General features: G+C 36.6%; 1 protein-coding gene across 2 annotated transcripts in view; it reads left to right on the top strand.

Annotated features, from left to right (window-relative positions):
• The first annotated feature begins 255 nt into the window (after positions 1–255).
• Positions 256–16,646, top strand: part of Nexmif (neurite extension and migration factor) — a 78,564-nt gene continuing 62,173 nt past the window's right edge. Inside the window, exon 1 of one of the 2 annotated variants that reach the window (XM_057759163.1) lies at positions 256–358. The gene's annotated coding sequence lies outside the window, so the exon portion shown is untranslated. The remainder of the gene's footprint in view (positions 359–16,646) is intronic. The other variant, XM_057759162.1, reaches the window with a different exon arrangement.

The following is a 16,646-nucleotide window of genomic DNA, read 5'->3' as shown; positions in this document are numbered from 1 at the left end:
TACTTTCTCTACTCCAAAATTATCTGGTGTGTGTGTGTGTGTGTGTGTGTGTGTGTGTGTGTTCAAAGAGACAAGTAACTTAAACCTTTTCCAGCTCTTTTCATCATTGTTTTAGTAGTTCTACATTCCTAACTTTGTATTGAACACTGTAGGGTGGAGCCTACTATTTTTTCCAGCATATAATTTAGAATCTCTATACACCAGCGTCATGAAACATATCTGTGTTAATCTGTCTCTTGTGTCTTTTATTCATCAAGGCAACGAGACAAAATACTTCTCCTACTTTTCAAGAACAGGCTCAATATACTTCTTGTCCAGATCCAGTAGTGGCTTGCCTCAGCTCTTGACAACAAATTCTGTAAGTTTTTTCCTAATTCCAAGTTTATAATCAGTTACTGGTAGCTCGGATTTGGCAGCAGTAGAAGTATTTAAACTGCATGTGTTTATTGAGCATTTGTGTCCCTTTTTGGAGAAGTATTACTTCAAATCACTTGTCTATTTTCAAGGGATATATTTGAGTTTTATTACTGAGTTATGAATATTCTTTGTATTTTCTTAATAAATGCCTGTTATCACATATGTAATATGCAAATCTTTCTCATAGTCTATGGGTTGTTTCCTTCTTTTGGGTGGGGTCCCTGGCAGTACAAATGTTTTTGATTTTGAAATCCAATGTTTTTTATTCTATTGTTTATTTTCTTTTTTAAAAAATAGAGCTTCATGTAGCCTAGACTGGTCTCATACTTGCTATGTTCCTGGGAATGACTTCAAACTCCTGATTCTCCTGGCTCCATCTCCCAAGTGCTGGGATTGTAGGAATGTGCCACAAAACCCAGATTATTGTATTGGTTTTTGAGCTTTTAGTGTCATATCTAAAAATTTGTTGTGAAACAAGATCATGAAGATTCCCTTCTATGTTTCCTTCTGAGGATTTTATTTTAATATATATATATATATATATATATATATATATATATATATATATATATGCTGTGTTGGGCATCAAACTCAAGGCCTTAACCATGGTAGGCAACTACTGTATCACCAACCTGCCTACTGCCACTCTATTTTATAGGATCTTGTAATTTTATTTTTTTCCAATTTAGATATTTGATTTACTTGTGTTCATTTCTATGTATAATATGAGAAAGGTCTCAAAGTTAATTATTTTTAATATGGCTATCCAGTTTTTCAAACATTGTTTATTTCTAAGTGGTTTTTGACAATTCTATTGAATCATTTGATCATGTATGTAAGGATTCATCACTTTCTTAATTCCACAAGGTCCTGTTTGTCAATTATTGACATTATTTTCTGAGTGACTGGAATATTACTAACAAAGTCAGAACAACTGACTAGGGTATCCAACTCAAACTGGTACATCTACAATACAACCCGTACTCCTAGGGCTCAGGAAACATCACAAAAGATGGTGCAGAAAGATTGTAAGAGCCAGGGCATCAGGGAGTCTGTTGTAAGATAATGTCTTCTATATATGACAGGGAGTTGTACCCATAAAATCTTAGCAGTATGGTCACCTAAACAAGACCTACATAATGACAATACTAGTTGACTTGCCAACATAGATGGGGAAAATCACACAAGTCCCTACCCCTAGATAAAGTACTACAAGAAATTAATGAATTATAAGAGAGGGAGGATCAGCCTTCTCCAGGGACAATGAATTCAAAAGGGAGGAGGGGGGACATGGAAACAATTACAGTGAGGAGAAAGTGGGGTTGAAATGGTTTAAATATAATAATACATACATTTGTTATTTTATAAAAGTCAAAAAATAAAAAATTATGTAAAGACAAAGTCCTTGTCTATGCCTATATCCTAAAGTGTTTTCCATACTTTTTCCTCTAACAGTTTTCAGATCCATTCGGTATTATTGTTTAGGGTGAGACATAGAAAACTAGTTTCATTTTTCTAACTGTAGATATCTAGTTTTCTCAGCACAATTCCTGGAAAAGGCTGTCCTTTCTCCACTGTGTATTTTTGGCATCTTTGTCAAAAAATTATGTAGCCCAGTATCCTGAGCTTGATCTCAAGAACCCACAGTGGAAGGAGAGAACTGACCCCTGAAAGTTGTCCTCTGACCTACACACACACACACACACACACACACACACACTAATATACTAAAAAGAAAAAGAAAATGTGAGGCTGAATATATAATTAATTTCTTGCATGCTAACTCCCTGTTGGTTCATAAGTTATACCCCATACAATTTTGTCTCTGGGATTGGATTGCCAATATTCCAGTCTTTGCTATCAATGAGTTGCTTCAACCTTCCATGCAGATCCCCAGAAGGTATATAATATTTTCATTTAAATTCCGTCTATTTAAATCACTAATCAGGAAGAGTCTATTTAAAAAATATTCTATAAAGAATACATACTTGTTTGAGTTGCTGCTAATAAATACTCTTAACAATTCAGACAGAGGTAGGTTTTGTGTTTAGAAGATATGTGGGTATAAAACTAAAGTGGTGATTTATATTTTAAGTTTTAAAATCTTCAGCTTGATAATGAAAATAATTAGTTTTTATTTTGTGTATCAAAATAAATAAATATGTAAAAATAAAGTCCAAAACTAACAAACACTTTTAGGATCACTGGAGAAGAGCTAGAATTAAAGCCACTGTCTTATTTTGTCAAAGGCATGATGATTTCAGAGCATCAAATGTAAATGACTGGGAGCAATCCTTAAGACATTTTTTGTGCCATAACTATAGTTAACTATCCACTGTAATCTATTGCAATTCTAGCAATACTCTCTGTGAATCTTCCATCTCATTGTTAGTTTAAAGCAGTTGCTTTCTATCGTCTTTCCCTACCTCTAAGACATCCCCTATGCTGCTAACAGGCCATCCTTTTGAAATATATGCTCTTTATACTTGTCCTTATTCTCTACTAAAAACTACCAATGATTTCCATTAGCTTTAATGACTACTAGCATTAAGCACTTCATGATACAACCCTAGTACATTTTAGCGTCCTCTATCACTATTCCTTCACAGGAATTTCTGTCCTCTAACAAACTGTTCTATTAACTGTTACCCCATATGTCTGTATTTCTATTTCTGTCTTAACTCCATTCATTAACCACAGATGGAATTCAATTTTACTAGTTTTCTTTGGCTAGCCTATTCACGTCCTACCATTTTGAAAGAGCTTTCTTCAACTACTATTGCTCAAATGACCTCTTTATTTAAACTACAGTGTACCCTCTATTCTTTTGTTCTCAAAATAGTTATATATAGAAATGTTTTGCCTGAGTGTATGTAGGTGCACCATGTGAGTGCCTGGTGCCAGAGGAAGTCAGAATAGGGCATCAGATCCCCTGGAACTAGAGTTACAATGGGTGTTGGGTATTGGACTCACCTGAGTCCTATACAAGAGCAACAAATGCTCTTCACCACTGAGCCATCTCTCCTGAACTATTTTTGATTCATATCTATACTAGCTACTCTGCATTGTTTCAATTTTGTGTAACAAGAATATCTATACCTGGACAGATACTCTACACTACTGCATAGGTATCACCACACGTAATTTCAAGTTATGCTACAGAACCATATGACAAAAACACCATGGTTGTGGTGCAAAAACAAGCACATGAATCAATGGAACAGAATCGAAAACTCAGATTGTGTGTGTGTGTGTGTGTGTGTGTGTGTGTATGTGTAACATCAAGTGCTGTTACCTTCTTAACCACCCTGCTGGTCTTATCTCACAGAGTTTGTAATTGTTTGTGTGTTGTTAGCTAATTAGTTTGTGTCAGTTACATAGCATCCTATGTCTGATAATCAGAAGCTGCCCCAGGACTGAACAATACTTCTCTTTTTATTCCCACCAGTAAATATCATGAAACATGGCTGAAATAAGATATTCCTGGATATTTGAGTCTGGATCCATTGTACAATTGTAGACCTGTATAAAATGCTAGATTCCATAATAGTACTATAGATATAGAAACTATCTCTGTTTCCAGAGATATTGTTACAATACAGCCATTCAAGATTCAACCTAAAAAGCACAAACAAATAATTATCTGCAAAATGAGATCTGACTGGCTAATGGTATTCTTGGCTTTTCCTCTTGAGTCTTCCAATTAAACTCCCTGACCTCAGAGTTTCCTACCTGCAAAATGAGACAGTAATTCATACATTGGTAATTGTCATGATGATTAAATACACTTATATGTAAATATCATCACAGTACCAATTCCTTGAAAGAATAGGTAACCTATTGCCTACTTGAGAGGGGATATGCTAAAGATTTAAAAACCTCTCTGATAAATCCATCCAAAAACTTTAGTTCTGTGTAGTAGTAGCCATAACTGATGATACTCCAGTTACTGTCAAGCTCTAAAATGCTATAGTTATAACATTCATAATCCTTTTCATGTGCACTGAAATTTATAATAAAAAATGCTTTTACACTTTCCTCCTTTGAACCTCAAACTGAAAATAGAAGCTTGAAAATATTTAGTTGTTGAGCCTCTAATATATGCTGGAATCTAACATATATTCTAACAGCTAGATGAATATGTGTGCTCAGTAGGACCACTAAGTGCTAGTAACGCTGGTGATATCAGAGATACATATAGATGAAGATTCTTGTACTCATGGAACTTACATTCAGATGGATTGAATTCTGAGTGAAGCAGCCTGAATTCTAGTTCTGATGTAGCAACTAACTTAATATTGAGACAAAATGTTTGCTTATATTTGCACATGTTCTTATCCAGGTGCTTTCATAAGGTATGAATCGTTGTAAATAAATCACAGTTCAATCCTACTCATTCTGAAAGCTCACTTAAAATACACAGAATTTCTCTGATCTCTGTTTGGCAGCACCTGCTGGTGTCTCTTAGAAAATCACTTTATATCAAGGAGAAACCCAGGAAAACTAGTTACCCCCTTTTCAGCATGTTAGTTTATTCATCTGCTGCTTGATTTGACTTTCATTTTGTTTAAATCTTGAGTTTAATGCAGGGCAAAGTAGAATCTCTGAATTGTTTGCTTTCTGTCTGTTTGATCAAGGCTATGCCTTCTAATTATTGTAACTGTTTAAAGCATCCCTCACTGAAAGGAATATTTCCTTCTAATGTTTCCCCACCTCTTTTCTTACTCTCACGTCCTCCCTGGGAATATAGGACCTATTAGCATGATTGTGTTTGACTCTAGGAGAAACTAAGTATAAAGAAAATAAATAGTTAGTCCTGTATTCTCTGGAATTAAAAATAGTCAGTATTACTCTTGGACTTGGACCTTATTCATTGCCCCAGAATTCAGCTAGTTCATCCAGACACCACATTAGAAGAAGAAGCTACATTTGTTCTGAACTTGGAATCAGAAGACTTGCTCTTTGTTCCTGGTTCTGTCTCTTTCATGACCTTGAACAAGCATCTAAGTTCTCTAGATTTCTGCAAAACTAGATAAATATAGCTTTTCTTGAGACTCTCATATTTTTCTATTCTTCAGTAGTCTTTCCTATCTTATCTTATTTTCTCCGGTATTTCAAATCTCAGCTTTTATTCCTTTTCATTCTGAGGTGTCTGCCCTCTTTCAGTCCTGACTTCTATCATCCTTGACCAATCTTCTATTTATTTTGCCAGTATATCATCCTATGTAATTTCCTGCATTTTCCTTGAGAGAAAGTGAGCCCAATTGGCAATATTTACAAAGAATACTGTATCTTAATTTATTACTTGTTAGAATAATATCAAGAACCAAGTATAATGACAATTAAAAATCCTAAATAGCTATGTTACTTTAAGGTGCAAACAAAGAACTTTATGAAAATTATTTTTTAATGAAGAAGCTATCAAAAGCCTTGGAAAGTACATGTTAATTTGGTGTGGAGGAATGGATTTGTATGTGTATATAGTTAAGTTTGAATAGTGCTTGAGTCTGATGTATTAATTGCGTGTAGCAAATAAATTATTGATTAATGGTGAGTAAAATTGCTTCTGAGATGTGCTAGTTCCTATTTACTGAGGACAAACACTAGAAATGCTGATAAAATGGAGCTCTCCTTTCTAATTACTCCCACAGTCCAATTCTGCCTTCTGTCGAATATTCACTAACTCATAGCCACATGCTTTTCAGCAAATTATGATTTAGACAATTTGTTTGGAGAAGGAAAGAATAATTGAATCATGTAAATGTTCTCCTTGAAGCTAGATTTTTTTCCTTTTCTGTTTATATGGGAATATATCATATGCACCCCACATTATTACAGTTTTTTCTCCATGCTTAAAAACAAGGCTAGGGAGTGCAAAAGCTTATCTTGCTGCATCACCCACGAGTGTAGCACCCTGGAGCTCTATGAGGAACTAGAGAACCCAGTTAAAATATCCCGCAGAAGCAAAGTAGTAGGCTGGCTGTATAATGTAGCTGGTTTTCTCTTCAAGTTAGGAGGGTGCGGACTACAAGAGTCCTAACTATACCTAAAGGTTCAGTGAAATGGTTAAGTAACGTCACCTCATGTAAATAAATAGATGACTTTTGTTAATAATAAGTGAGCAATTTGAACCCTTGTTTATTAGTCTTTTCAGTCTAAGTGACAGCTACTGCTAGCTGAGGAATATAGGTGCAAAAGAATACCTTAAGCTAATAGAAGATTTTTGCTTGTCTATAGATTGTGTTAAATATATGAATTGCAGTTTTAAAACTAAGCTTAAGAAAATATCAATGAGACCTTGGAATGGAGACAAACATAAGTAGAATACTTCCCTGTGTGCTTCTTATGGGAAGGAAGGAGAAAGACCTATAGAAAGTGTATGGGAAGGAAGGGAAAAATGAAAATGAAAATCCTATTTGGAGATGATATTAGGATGGTAATCAATAATAAGCTTTATCTTGGAAGACTTTTAGCGCTGGACTCAGTGGATTGGAGCTTTATTGTGACTAACACAACTAGAGAACATCTTATGGTTTGTAGTAAAGGGGGCAGAACAATACAGCTTTAGAATTTAAGCAAACCTGACTTTGAATTTCTTTTCCTAATGTTTACTGTTAGCCCTTAACTATACTGCTGCTTTTTTTCATGCCTAACCTTCCTCCTCTCTACAGCATGGATAATAGTAATTGTCTCATATAACCTTCAGTCTTAAATGTTATAAATATAAAGTGAGATGATGTATATAAAATTGAGGGCCTGGCTACTCAATAAATAGGAGATGTTATGAATAGTCCATGGACCTCATATTATACCCCTGTTATTCTAGTTTGATAACTGAGCTTTGGAAGAAGCAATGAGACTGTTATCTATGTGGCTATTGTATCATTTTCAATGTGTAGAACCTTTTGCTAATCCTCATGTATTATTTTATTTGATTTTCATAATGACCTACAGAGTTCATTAGGACTATTACACAAGAGGAAACATGTCTAGGCTGAGGGGTAGTTTTTCTAGTTATAAAATGATGTCAGAGCTAAGAACAGAATCCAGATCACTTAATGTTCAGTTCAGTATTATTTTTGTTGGACAATACTCCCCAAACTGGGTTTAGATTACTTTCACTTTGATTTGTTTCTGACAAACTTTTGGTAAATTGTTTTGGGTGATTTTGAAAGTTAGATCTACATGCTAGGCATGGTAGTTCATAGCTGCAATACCAGTACCCAAGGGGATAAGGCAAGAAAGACTATTGCTGTAGATTCAAGGTCAACCTTGGCTAACGAGTGAGACCCTGTCACAAAATAACGGATGAATAATTAAATAAATACACAAATAAATAAATAAAACTATTTGAATGGAACAAGATTGTTACAGAAATAGTCACATGCCAGTATTTATTATAACTTATGGTAGCGCTATTTAAAAAGTACCTATATCTGCGTCTCTCCCTATCATATCCTTGAGACACAGTATTTATTAAAAATTGAATGAATAATATGCCTTTTGTTCTTGAGGCAAGATTTCTGCAATTGTAATTTTCTTTTTAAAAGTCCTGATTAGAAAGAATTGTAACTTTTAAGCAATAGAAGACTGATTCAATTTATAACTTGCAATCGTTATCTTACTCTGTCTAGCGGAGAAAAACGTTGAAATTTTCCTCTTTTTAAAAATAGCAAATCCATATTGATATATTTTCTTCCTCTTGACAGATCCCACTTTAGTAGAATTATTTTTGTGATCGTGCTGAGGAGTCAGTTCTATCAGTAACAGACTTTGAGTTTTCTGGGTTCCATTGTTTATTAGTCAGCTATCCTATTTTTTCTTCAGTATAATTTATCAAATACTACTTTGTTTTAAATATCACACAAGATACAAGCATGATTGGCACTAGAGTCCTATGGGTTTGAGAGTTGTTGTGTACAGCGGTTACTTTTCTTGTTGCTGTGACAGAAGGCATCTTCAGGGAAAAAAGGTTTATCTTTGCTTGTAGTTTTAAGGGTAGAATTGTCATGGTGTGGAAGGTGTGACATCAGGAACTTGAAACAGATGGTCATTCAGAAAGCAGACAAGGATGAACAGTAGTGCTCCCTTCTTGCTTTCTTTTTTCCCTCTCCAGGACTCCAGCCAATGAAATGTTGTGAAATCTACATTCAGCGTGGGTCTTCCCAGCTCAGTTATACTCCTATGGAAACCCCCACAGATATGCCTCATTCATAGGTGACTTTCAAATGCTGTCAAGATGACAATCAAAATAAATCATCACTGTGTGTGTTTGGAGGGGCTTCCACAAAAAGCAGTGTCTTATAGTTCACTGGAAAAAAATGGGTTTGGCATTAGAAAATCTGGGCTTGTGCTTAAGCATGCCATATGACTCAAGTGTCCTCCCTCTGTTAAGTGAGGACACAGAACACAGCCAGTTTCATCTCCACATTTGTGGAACAAAGTTCCTTTACAATTCTTAGTTGGGTGCATCAAACTTTTAAAATGAAATTTGTGAGGTGGTTGATTCTACAGTTTTTTTTTTCATTATCCTAAATTCTTCACTGTAGAGGGTTTTTTTCCATCTCCGTGGTTAAGTAACCCTAGGGCTTTTTTTTTTTCCTGGAAACTATTGTGAAAGGGATTTCTTTTCCATGGTTTCTTTCTTGGAAAATTCTCATTAGTGTATAGAAAGGCTACCGATACTTTGTCTTTTCTGCTAAGGGGAGACTTTTCAGATTAGTATACAAAATAATGGCTTTCACTATGCGCTACTGGTTTTCATATACTGATTTCGTCCCATGCTACTAAGCCTTTAAGTGTTCCTTGCACCACAGTTTTTGTCAGATCCCACAGTTTTGGATCCATTCCATTTTGATTAAAGGTCAGAGAGTTCAAACCTATTCTTGCTCCTCAAGGATGAACAATAGGATGTTTGATCACAGGTGTGGCTACTGGATGCTTTGCTCCTCAAAAGCCAGACAACAGGATGCTTGACTTAGGGCATGGTTACCAGGGCTTTTGAGATGTAAGGAGGTAACTGCACATCCTTGTTCTTTGTATCATGGAGGTCATGTGTCCTCCCCTTTGATTGGGATATATAAAGACTGTGAGTAATAAACATGGGACTTTTTGTTACAGTGTTCACTGGAAGCCCTCCTGACTCTATCTTCTGTCTTTTGTCTATTTCTTTCCTCAGTCCACATTCCCCTTCTCAGGAACGGATAGACAAGTCAGGCTAGATCTGACAGTTATATGATAGAGTCATTAGGGCCATTTAAATATAGGATCATGTCATTTGCAAATAGGAGTACTTTAACTTATTCCTTTCCTATTTGGATCCATTTTATTTCCTATTATTGGAGCTAAGACATTGAATATTATATCAGATAAGAACAGTGGCAATTCACACTCTAGCCTCAATTCTGATTTTAGAGTAAATGCTTTTATGTTTTCCTCACTTTGTAACATGTTGGCGCAGGTAGCCTTTTTATGACGAGATAGCTATTCCTAGTTTCTTCAGGGATTTTGAACTTTGCCAAAGGCCTTTTCAACATCTATTAAGATGATTTTCTAATTCTGTCCTTAATATTTATATGTTGTATTACATTTATTGATTTGCATATTTTGAATCAATCTTGTATCCCTGGGAGGAAACCAGCTTCTTCATGGTGTATGATCTTCTTAATATGTTCTTGAATTCAATTTGCAATAATTTTATTGAGAATTTTTGCATTTATGTTCACCAAGTAAATTGGTACATAGTTTTTCTTAAGTTATAAAGTTACCTAGAAATGAAAGATCAGGGACCACATCTGACATTCTTGATGGCAGTAATGCTGCCAAGCAGAATAAGTTTGATAGTGTTCCTTTGCCTCCTGTTTTGTGGCATTGGTTGAGGCATATTAGGGGTAGTTCTGTTAAAGGTTTGATAGAATTCAGCAATGAAACTGCAGTTTTGGGCTTTTCTTTTGGGGGGAAACTTTACTACTTGAAATACTTGTTAGGATCTGTGTTAGGCTGTTTATATATTCTTTATTTAATTTTATTTTGTTAGGTTGTGAATGTTTAAGAGTTTGCCTGTTTCTTCTGTATTTTCCTGGTGTTTTGGGGTCATAAGTTTTCAAAGCTTTCCCTAGAAGTCCTTTAAATCTCATCAAAATGTTGAAACACTCCCCTCTAATTTTATTAACCTAAATCTTTTCTGTTTTTCTTTTCATAAGTTTCTCTCTATGGGCTTGCTTATTGCTTACCTTTCCAAATAACTACATTTAAGTTTGATTGCTTCTATGCATGATTCTTGTACTCTCTCTTTCAGTAATTTCTGTGATGACTTTTGTGATTTCTTTCATTTGTTTTTTGTTTCTTCATGGTTTTCTAAGACCTTGAGAAGCATCATTAGGTAATTCATAGGCAGTCTTTCTGGTTTTCTAATGTATGTGCCCAGAGCTGTCACCTTTGTCCTTAGAGCTGCCTTATGGGGATATAGATCAGTTGATAAAGTTTGAATAAGAATGACCCCAAAAGCTCATATATTTGAATGCTTGATCCCCACAAGAGCTCACACCAGACCCAATCTTGTTCTTTCTGCCTGCTACATGTGGATCCAAATGTAAGCTCTTAGCTACTGCTCTAGCTCCATGGCTATCTGCCTGTTGTCATGCTCCCTGCCATGGTGATCATGAACTAACCCTCTGAAACTTTAAGCAAGCCCCCAATTAAATGCTTTTTAATAAGTTGTCTAGAGAGTGCTGTTTTGTCACAGCAATAGAACAGATGTTGGTACCAGGGACTGGAATATTGATGTGACAGGTCTGGACATGCTGTTGTTTGGAGAAATATGGAAGACTTTGGGACTTTGAACTATAAAAGTAGTTTAATGCTTTAAGTGGGACTTAAGGGGCCATCCTAGTAGGAGCATGGACTACAGTAGTGCTGAAAGCAATGCAGCCTGTTGAGGCCCAGCTAAAGAGGTTTTAGAGGAGAATATTAGATACCATTCTTGTGGTATTTTGGAAATGAATGTGTCTCTTTTCTGCTGTCATTTAGCCTCTGGCAGATTTTTGGACAAGAGCAAAAAAGAGTCTGTAGACAGGGAGTGGAAAGAAATGTATTGCAGTCAACAAAGCTGGAAAGAGTGGGATATTAGAAGAGCCATCTAAGTCAGGATTTGGAGTTTGCCTAGCTGAGTTTTGGTGTTGCATTGGTTTACTATTTCCTTTCTTTCCTTTTGGAATGTATGCTCTGTGTCATTGTATGATGGAAGTATGTAATTTGCTTTTTGATGTTACAGGGTGTTACAGTTAAGAGATCTCCTTGAGTCTCAGAAGAGACTTTGAACTTTGCACTTTGAAACAGTCTTGAGACTGAAAGACTATGGGGACTTTTGAATTTTGGCTAAGTGTATTTTGTATTTGGCCACAAGTCTAGGAAATGAAATGAGGTGGTTTGAATAAGAAACACCCCCAAAGTCTCATATACTTGAAAGTTTGGGTCCCAGTTGGTGGATGGTTTAGGAAGAATTAGGAAGGATGGCCTTTTGGGGGGAGATATATATTAGTTAAGGTTCTCTAGAGAAGCAGAACTTACAGAATATATATATTTAATTCTAATAAATTAAATTAAAATATAGAGAGGAAGATTTATTTTAATGCCTTACAAGATGTGGTTCAGCTAGTTCAACAATGGTTCTTTACCAACAAAAGGTCCATGAATCAGTCCACAAGGCTGGATGTTTCAACTGGTCTTCAGTATATGACGGAATCCAGAAAAAGTAAGTTCTGGTGCCATTAAAGTAATAGACTTACCAGGGAGAGCAACAGCAAACAGGCAAGAGATCACGCTTCCTTCTTCCATGTCCTTTGTATAGGTTACCAACAGAAGGTACAGACCAGATTAAAGTTGGAATCTTTGAACCCCAAAAGATCTGGATTAAAAGTGTATCTTCCCACTCAGAAGATCCAGATTAAAAGTGGGTTTTCCTATTTCAAATGATTAAATTAAGAAAAAAGTCCCTCACATGTGTACCCAGCCATTTGGATTTTAGTTAATCGCAGATGTAGTCAAGTCAACAACCAAGAATAGCCATCACAAGATGTGTTACCGGGGATGGGCTTTAAGGTTTCAAAAGCCAATGGCAGGCTAAGTTTTGTTTGCTTTCTGCCTGGAGATTAGGATGTAAACTCATAGCTGCTGCTCCAGCACCATGCCTACATGCCACCAATGATTATCATGGAATAATTATCTAAATAAGTAAGTAAACCCCTAATTAAACACTTTTTTATAAGTTGTCTTGGTCATGGTATTTTGTCACAGCAACAGAACAGTAACTAAGACACTGAGTATGTACAGAGATCCGAGTTCAGTGCCTAGTAACTAAACATAGTGGTTGTATGACTGTAATCTTGGGATATGGAAGCAGGAGGATCTGAACTTCAAGGTGATCCTAAACTACACTACTAGTTTAAGACTAGTCTGGGATACATAAGACCCTGCCTTAAAGAAAAAAAAAAAACTGCCTAGTCTCTATCCCAAAAGTTCTGGTAGGTTTTTCACTTGATTCTAGGAATTTTTTTCAATTTCCTTCCTAACTTTTTCCCCAGTAATTCAAGTCTCCAAATGTTTATTACTTTGTGTAGTTTCTCTTACTATTAATTTCCAGTTTTTTTCCACTATAAATTATGATAATAAGAAAAAAATTTTGATTCTTTTTTTTTTGTTTGTCAAGACTTGCTTTTGTAATCTAGAATATGATCTATTTTAGAGAATATTCTGTGGACTGCTGAGGAGAATGTATGTTATTTTTCTGTTGAATGAAATATTTTGTAGATATCTGTTAGGTCCATTTGATCCATGTATAATTCAATTCTGACATATCTTTCTTGATTTTTAGTTTGAATGACCTATCTAAGAATGAAGGTGAGGAACTGATATCACTTACTCACCATCATTGTATCTGGACCTAAAAGATCTTTCATGCTTATTAGCGTTTGTTTTATGAAATCCGGGAAATCACTATATATTTTATGAAATCACTATATATAAATTCACAGTTGTTATATCTTCTGATGAATTGTTTTCTTTGTTAATATGTAGATTGACATCTACTTTATCAGATATTGGATAGTTGTACCAGCTGATTTTTGCTTTCATCCACCTGATAGGTTGACTTCTATCCTGTGATTCTCAGTCTTTTGCTATCTACACAGCAAGGTGTGTTTCTATAGGATAATGTATTGTTGGATTCTGTTTTCAATCCAGTCTCCTTATTGATGAATTTCTATATCTTTTTATTGATGAATTGAGGCGTTATGTTTGTTAATTCCTGTAATCTTATTTGTTGTTCCTCTGGTTTACTGGATTATTGTTGATTCTTTTCTTTCTCTGTTAGTATTTGGGATTTCCTGGTTTAGTGTGTTGGACAAGATGAATTCTTTTCCTAGTGCTCCTTTGTGCAGGTATTTATGTATGAAATTTATTTTTTCCTATGCTCTTGTGTGTGTGTAACTTTCTCATCTGTGTATTCCTTTAACTATCTTTTGCTGTGTCTTAGTTTATGCTTATCATGAAATGTCCATATTTCTCTGCCAATTTTAAAAGATACTTTTGGTGAGTATAGCAACCTTGGTTAGAAGTTATTTCTTTCAGGGCTTAAAATATTTTGTTCCATGATTTCCTGTCTTAGGTATGCTGATGAGAGATGTGATACTATTCTGGTGTGTTTACCCTTGTAGGTTAGTTGGCATGTTTCTTTTACAGCTTCTAGTATTGTTTCTTTGCTCTGTATTTTTTGCTATTTTGACAGCTTTGTGCATTTTAGAGTGAATTTTAGTTATTTTCGCTCCCATTACCTTCTCTTACACACCTTTCTCTTCCACTATAACCATTCTTCTTCCAAATAAATCACTTTCTGCTTTTGTAACTTTTTTGTCTGTGACTTACTGAATTAAGGTTTCTTGTATGTGCATAGATAGGTGATACTCAACCATGGCTGCTTTTCAGTGGGAATGTTACTGAAAAAAGTGACACTCTGTTCTCCTAAAACCATTAGCTGCCAGTAGTCTCTCAGCAAGGTTCAAACAGCCTTCTAGATGTTGCAGGAGGAGCAGCAAATGGAAAGAATTCTAAAGGAGGCATACAAAACTAACAGAGTAGAGAGTAAAGGAATGGAGGCCCTCAGCGTACACCTGGACACATTCACAAAGCACTATGATATCTATAAAGTCAACTGGACCAAGTTGCTGTTCCTCTGGGGTGGTAGTAAGGGAAGCAGGAGGCCAAGCTGAGTGTGTTGCTCCCCTGTTTTCTAGAAAATTCTGCACTTGTCTGGTGCATCTTTTATGACCACATTTCTGAAACTCCCTCCTGGGACTTGATTGAAGTCAGGCTGTCCTTTCTCTGGGTCTTGGTTTCTGGGTGGTACCCCTTTCCATTTGGAATGAAAAGCTTTGGATTTAATGAGATGTTGAAGTTATTTCAGGATGAAGACCTCGCCCATTACATCTCACACTTGGAGGCCTCCATCTGTCTTTATTTGCTGCAAATGACAGACTCCAGCACAGGAAACTCCTGCCAGAGAAACCCCCACCAGCCACCACAGGAAGCTGGACCTATTGTGATTCCAGCCACTTGGCCATGAGATCACACATCCTACATCACGGAACAGCCAGCAGCATGAGGAAAGAATGGAACATAGGTCTCCTCTCTTTCTGAGCAAATGGCACATTGCCTGTCTCTTAGGCTTCCTGGTAGCTGTCACAGTAGACATTGCTAAATTGATCTCAGTTCTTCTCCGTGATGGCACTGAGAGGCTCACTACCTTAAACATGGGGCTCTAAGCATATGGCACGTGTCACGGAGCCTGTTTTGCATTCCTAGCCTGAGGACACTCTCATGCCAGACACAGCTAGAGAATAGTGCCAGCACAGACATGGGCACAGTGAGATGGGAGGGCCATGTGCAGATGCTGCTGCTGAGCTGCGGTGTCTGGAGGTCTAGAGGAACCCTGTGAGAATTACTGCTTGAGCTGTCAGGAGAAGCAGTCTCTGTTGTCATGGATACTGAGCGAACTACATAGGAAGCAGTGGAGCTGACATGTAAAGTAGAGAGTAAAGCAAGTGCCAGTCTGGGTGTCATCTTTACAGGCTGTCCATTACAGGAATGATTTCCCGTTCTACCGACTTGAAGAATATGCACACTGCAAGACTACTTAATTTGAGAAAAAGAGGCTTTTCTTTTTTAAAGAAATATATTCTCTCTCTCTCTCTTTCTCACGCGTGCATGTCTCTCTCTCTCTGTGTGTGTGTGTGTGTGTGTGTGTGTGTGTGTGTGTGTGTGTGTGTGTATAGAGGACAACTTGAAGAAGTTGGCTCTTTCCTTCCACTATGTGAGTTTTGGGGACTGAACTCAAGTTGCGGCTGGATAAAAGCACCTTTAACACAATTGACCTATCTCGTGGTCCTGACGACACATTTACTCCACCTATGTCCACAGCTGAGGAAGCTGGCATGTGGGTTGTCTATGCCTTGTCACAAGTATTTAGGACCATGTTGTTTTGGACTGAGGATTTCTCCCAGATTCAGGGAATGTGTACATTTTCTAATACGTGATGAGATGTCCTGGTGAGAGATCCCAGCATGCACACACAGCTCATTTCTGTTTTATACACACCTATACACACAGCCTGAAGGTCATTTTATATTAGTTTTCTTTGTTTTTGACTTAATATATGAAACATATAACCTTTTAAAAATGTTCACGAGACAGTTTTATGGTGTAAAATTTTAGATAATTTTTTTTTAAAGAAGATATCACTATAGAGCCCTGACTAGCCTGAAACACTCAATTTAGACCAGCTTGGCCTCAAACTCACAGAGATCCATGAGTTTCTGCCTCCCAAGGGCTTAGATTAAAGCTGTGCACCATGCTGTGAATGTTTTAGTTTTTGATTAGTGATGCTCAATTTGTACCTCCGTCAGTATCAGCACATCCTTTTGTTGACCTTGAGCTTGTGGCAATGCACCTGACTTTGTCTCCTCGGTGCTGGAAATACAAGTATACCTTACAACACCTAGCACTGTGTGTATATGTATGTATGTGTGTGTATGTATCTGTCTGTCTGTGCACATGGATGTGTATGATGGTAGATGTGCCCGTGGAGGCTAGACATAGGTGAGGCTGGCTCCCTCGTTGCTCTACAGCTCATTTTTGAGATGGTCTCTGTTCTCTGGCTTGAATTAGAAATGTCCCCC

The sequence above is a fragment of the Chionomys nivalis genome, chromosome X (genome assembly GCF_950005125.1).
Source record: "Chionomys nivalis chromosome X, mChiNiv1.1, whole genome shotgun sequence".
Classification (NCBI taxonomy): Eukaryota; Metazoa; Chordata; class Mammalia; order Rodentia; family Cricetidae; genus Chionomys; species Chionomys nivalis.
This window is presented reverse-complemented; position numbering and strand designations above follow the sequence as displayed.